Raw genomic sequence first — 13391 nt, 5'->3', positions numbered from 1 at the left:
TATTTAAATTTAAAATTAAAATAATTAAAACGAAATATATTTCTGGATAAGATATTTTGGTTGAAAATGTATATGGTATTTTTTAAATCACAAAAGTTCTTCCTAAATATAGAAATGTTGATTAAAAAACACGTGTTTTTTTAATAAATAAATATTGATTAAGAAACAATTTTATTTGGGGCGTTTTATTATTTGGGAATTTTCAAACTCGTTAATAGTATAAACTGTTCAGGAATTTTATTACTTTTGCAATTTTATTATTCGCGACAGAGAGTTTTACCGAGTTGGGAATTATATTTTTCGGGATATTTTAGCCGTCCCCATATAATTACAGAAAAATTGCTCTAATTATAATTTCGGCACTCGATCTTGTTGATTTTTTCCTACAGTATTAATAAAAAAATTGTGCATGGAAATTTTTGATATTACAAAGTTAAAGATAATCTGAATTAAAAATTAAAAATTCGCTGTACATCCAATTTTTATTCTTAGGTCTTAGCGATTTTTTTCTAATCTGTTTCAGTCACTGGTAAAAAAAATTTGCAAATTTTTAGGCCTTCAGTTTAAGAACATTAATTTTAAAGTTGAATATGCTTCATTTTCAGAATACAGCCTTATAGTTTGAATTTTCAGAGATTTCGTTATTAGTTATAGGTTAGGTAAAAAATAACATTATGGGATTCGAAAATGTTACAACGCGAAAAAGTTTGATTTAAAATTTAAAAATGCGAAAATACACAATTTTCCATGTTCATTTGCAATCCAGCGAGTCACTTTCTTCCGCTTTTTTTTTAAAGTCCATCCTCTGCTTTCAGTTTTCTTTTTAAAATATACCTTGAATTCAACGCATTTAAAATTCAATGTTTGCAGCTGCATTTAGATGTTTTTTGTTTTAAATATCAATTAATTAAAACATTTTATTTATTTTTCACAATGGTAATTTATAACTTCTAAATTTGAATAATTGCAGCTGAAATATGAAATAGTATAGACTAATTACAAATTTATAGAGTTTCTATCATATGTATTGAACTATTAAAACCTCTGACCTTTTTTAAGGTTTTCAAAACTCTTTTAAAAACTTTTTTAAACAATTTTGATTGTGATTTCTTGATAAAAGAATAAGTGTTATTTAGTCTCCATAACAGCAATTTTAAAAATATTTAAAGCTTTAATAGTTGAGACATTTTAAATTTGTAGTCTTCAGTATATTGAATAATTTCAAATTTAAAGCTATTAAAATATGTCATCAGAATTTTTGAATGGAAAGTGTTCGATAATTTTAAATTGAAACATTTCAAATTATTTAGTTACAAATTAAAATCGTACAACTTCAAGTTTTATTAATTTTTTGATCATTTGTCATCAAAACAAATTATTATTATTATTTTTTGTATCAAGAAAATAACGCTTCATTTTTGTAAAAAATAACAAATATATATTAAAAGTTCACTCAAGGTAATTTTCGTTAAAAAATGTTGTTCCTGAATAAATTGACTCTTATTGTTTCCAATTTTGTTCTGTCACTCAGGGATTGTGTTTTTCATAGAAAACATTGAAATGTGGGTTTTTCACGTTTATAAAATTATAATCGAAAGTCACTCGGGGTAATTTTCTATGAAAAATATTGACCTACAAAAAATATTGGTCAAACAATAGAATGGATTTCTTCGCCCGAGATACAAACGTAAATTGTACTATAGTAAAAACAACTGGAAAAATTTAGACGAAAGCCAAATTTGGTAAAGAAAACAAACCTTTGTCGACCTATAAATACTAATTTTATTCCCCGAAAGATTTTTCAAAAATCTCTTCGAAACACTTTTATTGTAACAATTTAATTGAAGAAAAATATTTTTTATAAAAATAAAAATAGTACAGTTTTTACATACAATTCTTTGAATGAAAAAACTGTGTGTCAAAGCACAAATCCAATCCGACTATTTTTTCGAAAGTTATCCGATATACAGACAACCACAACATCAATAACAACGTCGACGTAGACGCCAGAGAGACACACAGATACCGACGTAAAAACTTGTTTTTCTGACTCAAGGAGCCTCAAAACGTCGAAATTTCATGAAATTTGTGGAAGTCATTTTTCCTATAAAACTCTTCTCATTATGGATGAGAATGTGAAAAATAATCATGGGGCATTGAAAAATTAGCGTTTTTCGCCTCTTAACTTTTTCCATATGAAGCTTTTTTTGCTTCAAATGTCCATTTTCGTTTGGTTTTTAAAATTTTTTAAATCCTTTAACTTTGGTAAGTTTGATTTTATCATAAAAATTTGTCAAAGCCCAATTCAATCCGACCAGTCTTTCGAAAGTTATCCTGTATACAGAAAATGAAATCTCCGGCACCTGAATAATAATTTTATAAAAATTGTATTAAAAAATACATTAAAAAACACGTGCGCTTTGAAAGAAAAAAATTTTCTGCCCAAATTTTCTTCGTGCCTACATAAGAGCATTTTTGAAACAAACTTTGCAGGATTCAATTGAAAAACGATTTATATCAAAATTTATTTTTATTATTTTTTTATTAATAAAAAAATTCGATTTTTCAGAGCTTTTAAATATTTTTTTCAAATACTATGCACATTCTCAAAGTTTTTCATACAGAAATATATATTCGATTATTGTATTTTTAATAAATAAATAATATTTAATAAAAATTTTTTTGAATTGTTTAAATTCATGAATTTTCTAGTTCGAATGTTTTATAATTCAGTCATTTTCTTTAGGGATTTTTTAAATTCGGTAATATCTTATTGTCCGGAATTTTATTTATTTTATTTTTCGTGAATTCTCCAATTCAACTTTTATAATTTCGGGAATTTTATTCTTTGGTTATCTTTCAATTTAAGAATTTTACAGTGTCGGGAATTTTATTTTTCGGGATTTTTCAGTCGCTTTTTCCGAAAAATAAAATTCTCGCATCACTGTAAAAATTCCGAAATTATAACATTTTCGAAATATAAGAGTTCCGAATTGAAAAATTCTCGACAATTTACAATCTTACAGAATTTGAGAATTGCCGACAAAAAATGTCCGAATTATACAATATCCGGGCTAGACAACTTCCTAATTTGAACAATTAAAAAATAGTTTAACAAATATTTTTTTAAATAAAATAATAAAATACATATACCAAAGAAAAATTTTTGAATAAAAGCGATGTTTGAAAATGTGCATTGTATTTTTGTACATTACAGAAAACTCTCGCAAAAATGAAATTACGATTATTGTTATTTTTAATTAAAACAATAATTTATCAAAATTAAACATTAAACAAAATTTCTATAATAAAAATATTTGATCATTGTATTTGCAATAAATAAATAATATAGACCACAAAACTGTTTTCTCAATTTCTGCAATTCGGGAATTTTCTAGTTTGTATATTTTATCATTAGACAGCATTCGGCCTGCAGTTTTATTATTAGGGAATTTTCAAATTCGATAATTTCGAGAAGTTTACAGTATCGAAAATATTTCAAACATTTTAAAAAATTGATAAGATTGTAAAAAAGTGTGGATGATTTTGAGGCATTTTTTTGCAGAATTTTACATAAATTTTACGATAAAATGGGAATCATTATAAATATATTTAAAAGTTCTGGAAAACTTAAAAAATAATTTGAATTACATATATTTCGAGTAAGCTGTAGTAATTATGATGATTTAAAGTTTATTTTAAAATATATTTTATGGAACATGATATTTTTTATGAATATGACAGTGAAATTCTGCTCGTCTAATTTTGTTTGCCAATGCGAAACGCAATCTGGCTTGGAACTGCCATCTTAACTTCTAAAAACCGAAAGAACAATTTTCATATCACTTGGAATTATAATTATATTTTTATAAGTGTCTAAAAAATCCATAGAAATTGCAGACCATAAAAATAAAAATAAACAAAAAATAACATTAAAGAACTACATATAGACAATATATAGAATGAAAATTATAAGTAATAATTTTAGAAATATTGGGAAATAAATGAAACCGTAATATAAATTATTCATCGACTTTTATTTGTGGTATTTATTTAAATAACCATGTTTTGAAAAGTTATAACTTATAAATGTAAAAATTTTTTAATTGGTAATTTATTAAATTTACTTTCAATCCAAATGGTTCTTGTCCGAGCTAAGTAACCATTAGTGCGCCTCGAGGGGCCTACTGAGAGTTGCATACAGTGCTCCAAGTGGCTGTTGTCGGCGAGTGCTATAGCCGGGGAGCGGTGGGTACAGGGGAACTGACAATTTTCGCCGGACGCGCCGTCTATATTTATCGCGAGTAACTAAGCCCGCACCGCATCTACGTTTATAATATCTTTGACCGAAGTCTTCCTAAGCTTTCAGATCGGCTATAATTGTACAGCAGAAAACCGAAGTCGAATCTTGCATTTTGGGTTTACAAACGAACTCACAGTGGTATTCATGCACCTACTGTTTTGCGGCTCCCACACAGTAGGTATGGTGGGGGTAAATTTCATACACGAGCTGGCAGCTTTGATAGAATTATGACAGATATGTAAATAACGAGTGAGTGGTTATATTAATCAGGTCTCCAAATTATTTACATTTTCTGTTTGAAACAAATTTACATTATTTTTATTTTTTAATTGAAAAAGAGACCAATCTCTTCGGAGTGATACTCAAGTGCTGGGCCTAATGTCTCTTTTTAAATATTTTTTTCATTTAGAATTATGTTAAGAATAATTTGCACAAGCAAACCATTTCATGCAATATCAAGAAATCTCTATGAATTTTTTATCATGCTCTATTTTATGTTTTTTTTTATATTGCATAAAATGGTTTGTTTACGTAAATTATTCTTCCTGTAAATCTAAAAAAAAAATATATTATAATTAGCATTGTATAGGAGGAGCGGGGCTAAGGGGTTGACGGATTAGAAATGTAGTTTGTTCTATCTCCAATAGATGGCGCCACTCCGTTACTTTACTAAGTTCATATTATTTAACATGGGACTGTACGCAGTGGTCTAGCCAAAAGAAGGAGGTCTAGCCAAAGAACGTTCAATTTTCGTCGTAATTAAGCATACCAGCTCCGCAGCCATGCTGGTTACCATAGCAACACAAGGACGCTAAGTTAAATTTAAACGGTGACGGGACGACCCATTCAACACTGTCACTATCAAGCCGTTTAGTTGTGTTCTATTTTTCATCCTAACTCCGATATTGAGTTTAACATTTTTAATATTCCACCTAGAAGATCTATTTTCAATAATAAAAAAACGGATCGCAATGTCTTGGGGATTTTTTAATATTCTCCAGAAAACGTTTCGGAGGAAACTTAGTGGACTGACACAATCTATTAATATAATAAAAATACCAATAATAGAGTGTATTTCCACGGTATTATGTGAAACGTGTTACGGGCATATTTAAAAACATTCGGTGATTTTTGTATCTGTGAAAAATAGCTTTTGGCTATTATTTCTTTCTAAAGTCCAATATAAATTCAGGCGTTGTTCTGGGTATCCGGATTTCATTTAAATATACATTTCGGTACTTTAGATACTTATTTAATTCTACATGGAAGGAAACTGTGTTTACTACATTCTTGAAAGTTTGTCAATACAATTTTCACCTATAATATCAATAAATTACATCGTACTTACAGGCTGAATTAAGTCGAAAGACCAAAATTACTTAGATAGAAATCTCAGATGTTTTATAATATCCCTGCAACATGTTTCAGATAAAATACAGCGAACTGATCTTAGACCAAGATGAAAAGCGATACTTTTCGATAGGGAAATTGACCAAAGTATCTAAAATGGTCCGATCCGCATGAATCTTCGTATTTAAAGCTTTATTACGCCAAGGTCATTTATGTGTATTGGGATGTGAAGCTTTCTCTACAAATTTATTGCCTCTCACTGAAGACTGTATGACGGTGACGAAATTTTGCGACGTGTACATGCGCACAACATGACTACCCAGTGGGGGAACAAAATGTTTAATTTATAAATTAACAAAATTTATTATTTAATGCTTATAAAAGCTATGAATTGCCTTTTCAATAAGGGTGCCGTCCTGTAGGTGTAGCGCAACAGAATCACAAAGCAGAATATAATAGATGTGAAAGAGATGGAGAATCTATATTTTTTTTATTTCTGAGAGTAAAAGAGATAAATAGATCTGCCCGTCTCTTTTACTCTCGCTTTACGCCGCCATTTTCTGCGCACATGGAACTGTGCGGAACTAGCCGGCTAGCTGCCGGATAGCCCAGTGCCTTTTGCAACATTGCAACGCGTCAGTGTGTGCCGGTTCTAGTTTTGTGAGAATGAGGAAGTACTACAAGGAAACCGCACGCCATGTATTCGACTGGCGCTAGTCAGTGATCCCAGATTTGAAACGAGGTACACTCCAATGCAATGCCAGGTCTATGTCCGTGTGAACACATTAGGAAACGCTGTTCATGATTGGGTTGCGTGCGCAACCCATTCCACCTCTTCTAAATTTGAAAACTCGTAGGTGCACGATTTCCGGTCGAAACACTTTGGCGGTTCTATGTATATCTCTATCTGCTTTAAAATAAAATCAAGATATTGGAATTTTAATATTTCCAGATTTCGTTGCTGGCGATTCTCATGATATGAATACTTCGGGCGCCTCTTTATATGCGTATATTTTGAGGTTACGTTATTTCAAGTATAAAATATAAATGATATAAATATTATGGGGACTATCACATCTCTGCCTGTCTGCCCGGTGCAGGCAGACAGCTGCTCGAGACCGTTCACGCCTTGGTTTTTCCGTCAGTGGAAAATCTTAAAATCGTGCGAGAATGTTAAATATTTTTAATTGAAATAAACCAATTTTTTATATTTAAAATTGACAATTATAATAATGAGTTAAATTTTTACAATATAATGTAAAAATAAGAAATAAAATACTCAGCCCTGAATTGAGTATTTCGGAAATTGTCAAGTGTTTCCAGAAAAGTCATTTTGTCAGTCGTAGTGTTTTTTTATTCCTATATGTTGTGTTGATATCCTGTGTCGCGCAATCAAAAAAATATATTGCTGTAAGTAAAATAAATGAATTTTTATGCTCTTGTACAATGTAAATATTTTTTTTAAGGTGAAGTTTCAAATTCGTATAGGAATCGTCAACTTTGCGCAAAATTAATGGACTAGAATGGATAATGTACGGAAATATTTTTACAATATTCGAATGAGTACGTTAGAGGAATGGGAGAAATATTGAATATCTTACGCCTTTGTATGAGTAATCCATGTTTGCGATCGAAAATATATATATATTTGGGATTACTTTCCCAGTAAAAAGGCTTGCATTAAAAAGTATTAAAAAATTTCATTCATTCAGTAGTAACGTGAGAAATATTGAATACTTCTGGATCCCGGTTTTTGTCTTCCCGTTTTGAATATCCACGGCAGTTGAAGTTAGCTCTCAAATTGAATCCCTTTCTGTACCTAGCGCTGACAATATTTTGCTGAATACCACAAAGCAACCAAGTATTAGACAAATTTTAATCGCTTCTAATTTAGCAAATTTTTCTATATTTACTGTTTTTCGAATAATAATCAGGAAAAAAGCTATTTAAAACATAGCGTCGGTCATTTTCTGATGGCAGGATCAATTTTCACACAGAAGGTTCTGGTGAAAAATAATTTTTTCAATTTTTCATCATGATTTTATATTTTTTCAATTGATAATATTTGAACAAATGCTTTTAGAACGCGTTATATTCCTTCAAATGAAAATTGTGTTTTTAATGTATTCGAGGTTAAGTCTGACAGCTCCGATCGGCTTTAAAAGGGATTGAAATCTTATAATTTTCGCCGCCTAATAAAAATTAAAAAACTAAGGACAGAAGCTGCATTCTTAGGGACTCAAATTTTCTAATACTTTTTAATGCCAGGCTTCTTACCGGTTTGTATTATAAAACAGAACTTTGTTTCTTCTAATCCTGAAACCAAGATATATGTATATACATTGCATTTTGCAGGTTAGTTTGCTGTAAGCTGACGGTTCCTGTACGTATTTGAAATTTCACCTTAAAAACAGTATTTACATTGTACAAGAGTAGAATAACTTATTTATTTCACTTACAGAAAATATTTTCTTTGATTGCGCGACACAGGACATCAACACCGTATAAAAATTTTAAAAAACACTACGACTGACAAAACGACTTTTCTGTAAAAACTTAACAATTTCTGAATTATTCAATTAAGGGCTGTCTATTTTATCTCTTAGTTTTACATTATATTAGAAAAATGAAACTTATTATCAGAATCGTCAATTTTAACTATGAAAACTTGGTTTATTTCATTACAAAATTTAGCAATATTTAAAATTCCCGGACGATTTTAAGATTTTCCACAGAAGGAAAAACCAAGGTTTGAACGGTCTCGGGCAGCTGTCTGCCTGCGCCGGGCAGGCAGACAGAGGTGTGACAGAACCCGAATACTTGAAGACGCCTTCGGCCCATGTAAATGACAGGTATTTTATTTTTTAAAGTTTTTAACGCTGCAAGAAAAGTATTGCGATTACTCTGTAAGTTTCTAATGCAAATTTTAACGTAGAATCCGAATTTCAACAATTTAAAAGTTGATTTTGCTTTTTTTTCTTAGTTTTTTTTTAAAAGGAACCGAATGGGGGCCCAATGGGTTCTTTACAGGTACTTTGTAGAGGCTGCATTCGGTTCGTTCAGTCCTCCAGGGTTATTAAAAATTATTTATCTTTATCTGAAAATGTAACTATTATAGGATTGATTATTTTGGCAGCATACAAAATTATGAAAAATCCAAAAATTGCGTTTTTCGGCCAAACTATGAAAAATACGGTAAAAGATGAAGAAACGAAAATTTTGCATTTAAAAAAGATCTCAAAATTTGTTATCAATCACTTTTTGATAGGATGTATAGTTTTGGCTCTAATCATGAAAATCATGATTAACAGTTGAAAACAAGAAAATCTGCCCGATTCGTGGGCACATTCTAATCACAGCTTTTGTCATTTAATTTCTTTTTCATCTTGTGTGTGGGGTTTTTAAAAATTTAATTAATAATTTGTTATTTTTTCATGTTAATACATTCTCATCAGAGAAGGTATTCGATTTGTGTTAAATTTGACCCCCCCCCCCTCCCAGTTTTTGTCAAAAATTTACGTTTTGAGACCCTTTGAGTCCGAAAAACAGGTTTTTACGAATATGTCTGTCTGTCTATGAGCACGATAACTTTTGAACAAAATAATATATTAGATTGGCCTTTGATACACTCTTTTAGTGTCCTAAGCTAAATGCCAAGTTCGTTGGTCAGCCATTTTGGATAAAAATTCTAAAAGTGAGCGTATTTTGAAAGTTTTTGAGACTACATTTTTTCATGATTGAAAAATTCTCTGTACACTTGTTCATAGTACTTGAAAAGTAAAATGTTAATTTTCGAAAGCCCTACAAGATTATTATGACAACTTTTTGAATTTTTTCGAATAATTGATAACTCAAATTTTGACCGCACAAAAACTAATCAAATATCATAAACTGCATTTTGCGGTCAAACTATGCAAGATAGTATGAAAAATGATAAGACAAACATTGTGCACCCAAAAAAATCTACAAATTTGTTATCAATCACTTTTTTATAGGACATGTAGTTTTTCTTTTATTTATAACAAAAAATCCGCCCGCTTCGGGGGCACATTCTCATAGAGCGCTGCGCGCGCGGTTCGCAAGTTTGAGCGTGCCTAGGGGGCGCGACTTTTGGTTCTCGCGCTTTTTCTGGATAATATATTTATCTCGCGCTCCGCGCTCGGTCTTTGTATATTGCTTACACTTGTGCGCAGATTTTTTTAAACTTAAAGTCAAAACATGGACAACAGTAATTTAGTGATAGTGACTTTTTTTGTTAAAGCTCCTTCGGCTGTAACGAATAGATTCTCATCACGTATCTCATGCTTCGCACTCGAATTTGTATCTCAACTTGTATATCATTTCCATAAATGTATATTATTACAATTCATAACATGCATTGATATTAAAACAGACGTAGTTTCATTGTCTCTTTTTAAAAAAATGCGCATTCTTTAAAAAAGTTTGTTATTAAATATTTTACTGCAACATCTGCCGGTTTTCCAAAAATTGAATTTACTCATTTCCAATTTTATTTTTACGATTTAAACGTAGCACATACGATCGAAACACCAGCCTTACCTTTTTTCAACTTCTAAATTAAATCCCTACCTCAGTGACCAACAAAAATTCGATTAACGAGAGCTTGGGGCGGGGGTGGGAGGCAGTTAGTTTCAACCAAGAGTCATAGCTGATTAGTGTTTTATGCTGAGAATTTCAAACAACCTTCAGCAGCGTTGTGTTAGATGGGAGTTCATATGATCTCATTCTCACATTTCCGGCCCACAGTGGGTAAAACATTCCATTGTTAGTTCAATAAAACGTACAGACCACAATTATTAAGCGATATATATATATATTATTAAGGAAAGAAATGTTAAATAAACAAATTACTTTTAAAAAATTTTTTTAATGATTTTCCATAATCATACTATTTTCTAGTTATATTGCAAGAGAAATTTTATGAACATATGCAGTTATCAGGCATTTTTCGACAGAAATTTTTTTTTTCGGTGTACATTTTTTTCAATTCGGAATTTTATGATATTTGCAGCAAAATTCATAATTTGTTTATTAATCTTATGATCTTTCAAACAAATTTAATAAACAAATGCATTATTCGGGTATTTGTCGGCAGAAAAATTCGGTTTCTTCAATGCCAGTCTTTTCAGATGGAAAGTTAATAAGAGTTTCAGCAACATGCATAATAAGTTGATAAATTTTATTATTTTTTTAAACAAATTAGATAAACAAATGCATTAATCAGGCATTTGTTTACTTCCCAATTAAAACGACTGAAATCGAAAAAAACTAATTTTACCCTCCGCAGATACCCGAATAATGCATTTGTTTGTTAAATTTATTTTTAAAAAATCTTAAAATTGATTAAAAAATTATGAATTTTGCTGATATTGTCATAAAGTTCCCAACTGAAAAGACTGCCAGTGAAAAAACCGAATTTTTCTCTCGACAAACGCCCAAATAATGCATTTTTTATTAGATTTGCTTACAAAATCAGAAGATTAATCAACAAATTATGAATTTCAGTAAAATTATCATAAATTTCCGCAAAATGCCTGATTACTGAATTTGTACATTAAATTTGTTTATAATATAAACAATTCTAATCAAAAAAGAAATTCTTTTACATAATATTGTTTCGATTCCCATTTCTTGCAGCATAACTTGAAAAAATGTGTATTTATGGAAAATCGTAGAAAACATGTTTTCAACAAATAATTTGTTGATAACAATTTTTTTGTATATTGTCTAATATTGTAATATCCTTAACTAATGCTATTATATGCAACTTAAGCGATTTCCATCCTTATCCTGTTATTGACGAACACCGGGAACGTCAACTAGAAAAAGGCCATTCTTTCCTCATATTTGTTTATTTATAAAAAAGTTGAAAACTTAGTTCCAAAATCAGGCTGGAAAACTCTATAAGATACCTTATTAGCTTTTTTTCCCATTTTTTGTCGAAATTGGTAAAGATCTGTGGGCTGTACGTTATTCTAAACCAAACCAGTCATTTTTCTTCCCAATGTGCGGCAAGCCTTTCAGTCCGAAACCAAAAACTCTTTTTTTATCCGTACAGACAATTTTTTAATTAAAAGAAAAGTGGTATCAAAAATTTTCAAAATACGCTAACTTTTTGAATTTTCACCCAAAATGGCTGGCTAACGAACTTGACCTTTATTTTTTGACACTAAAAGATTATACCAAAGGCCAATCTAAATCGTCAATTCTTTCGAAAGTTATCGTGCTAACAAACTAAAAATCTACAGACAGCCACACGCACACATGAACACACACACACACAAAGAGAAACACATTCGTAAAAACCTGTTTTTCGGATTCAGGGGGTCTCAAAATGTGGACATTTCACAATTTTTATTCATGGTTTTTTTATATGATTGGTAGTTTCTATTTTAATCTTGAATAACAACATTAAAAATAAAAAAATTACATTTTTGGTAAAATGACTCAAGATAAAAGAGAAAGGTTGTTTAACCCAAAAAAATAAAAAAAAATTTTTGAAATAATTTCTTGATAAAACGCGTGATTTTCGTTTTAATCGTAAGAAATAACATGAAATTGACTGTTGGAGAAACGGCACAAGACAAATTAAAATATTCATAAGGGCGTATGTTCCAAAATGTAGCTACAAAATTCCCTTCACCTATTACATTCTCATCAAGAGAGGGTATTATATTTGTGTAAAATTTGACTCCCCTTCCCCGTTTTTGTCAAATGTCCACGTTTTGAGACTCCCTGAATCCGAAAAACAGGTTTTTACGAATATGTATGTATTCATGTATGTATGTATGTATGTATGTATGTATGTATGTATGTATGTCAGGCTGTGGAAACGATACTTTCGAAAATCTTAATCTATTCGATTGGCCTTTGGCAGACTCTCTGAGTAACAAAAACTAAAGGTCAAGTTCGTAAGCCAGCCATTTTGGATGAAAATTCAAAAAGTTAACGTATTTTGAAAATTTTTGAGACGATTTCTCTCAATGACTTTTTTTTATAAAACCAAAATTTAACAGAGTTATAGCATTTACAAAATTTCGAAAAAAAAAGAAAATCAACATTTTAATCCAAATAGCGCACGATATTGGAAAAAAGCTAATAAGATATCTAAGAGAGTTGTCCAGCCTGATTTTTCAATTAGGTTGACAATTTTTTCATAAATAAACCAATATGACGAAATAACGACCTTTTTTCTATTTGACGTTCCCGCGGCTCGTCAATAATAGGATAATGGTTGAAATCGCTTAAGTTGCATAAAATAGCATTATTTAAGGATTTCTACAATTTTCTATAAATACAAACTTTTTCAAGTTATGTGGTAAGAAATTGGAATCGAAACAATATGATGTAAAAAATTTTTCTTCTGATTATAATTGTTTACATTATAAATAAGTTTAATGTACAAATGCTGTAATCAGGCATTTTTCGACAGAAATATTCGTATTTTTCTATGTCCATTTTATTCAAATCAGAAATTTATGATAATTTTAGTAAAATTCATCATTTGTTGATCAATCTTATGATTTTTTAAACAAATTTAATAAAAAATGCATTATTTTGACATTTGTCGACAGAAAATTTGGTTTTTTCAGTGGCAGTTTTTTCAGTTGCGAACTTCATGACAATCTCCGCTAAATTCATAACTTTTTAAATCAATTTTATGGTTTTTTAGAAACAAATCTAATAAACAAATGCATTATTGGGGCATCTATCGACG

This window comes from Belonocnema kinseyi, chromosome 5 (genome assembly GCF_010883055.1).
Source record: "Belonocnema kinseyi isolate 2016_QV_RU_SX_M_011 chromosome 5, B_treatae_v1, whole genome shotgun sequence".
Lineage (NCBI taxonomy): Eukaryota > Metazoa > Arthropoda > Insecta > Hymenoptera > Cynipidae > Belonocnema > Belonocnema kinseyi.
The sequence above is the reverse complement of the archived record's forward strand: the minus strand, read 5'-3'. Positions refer to the sequence as shown.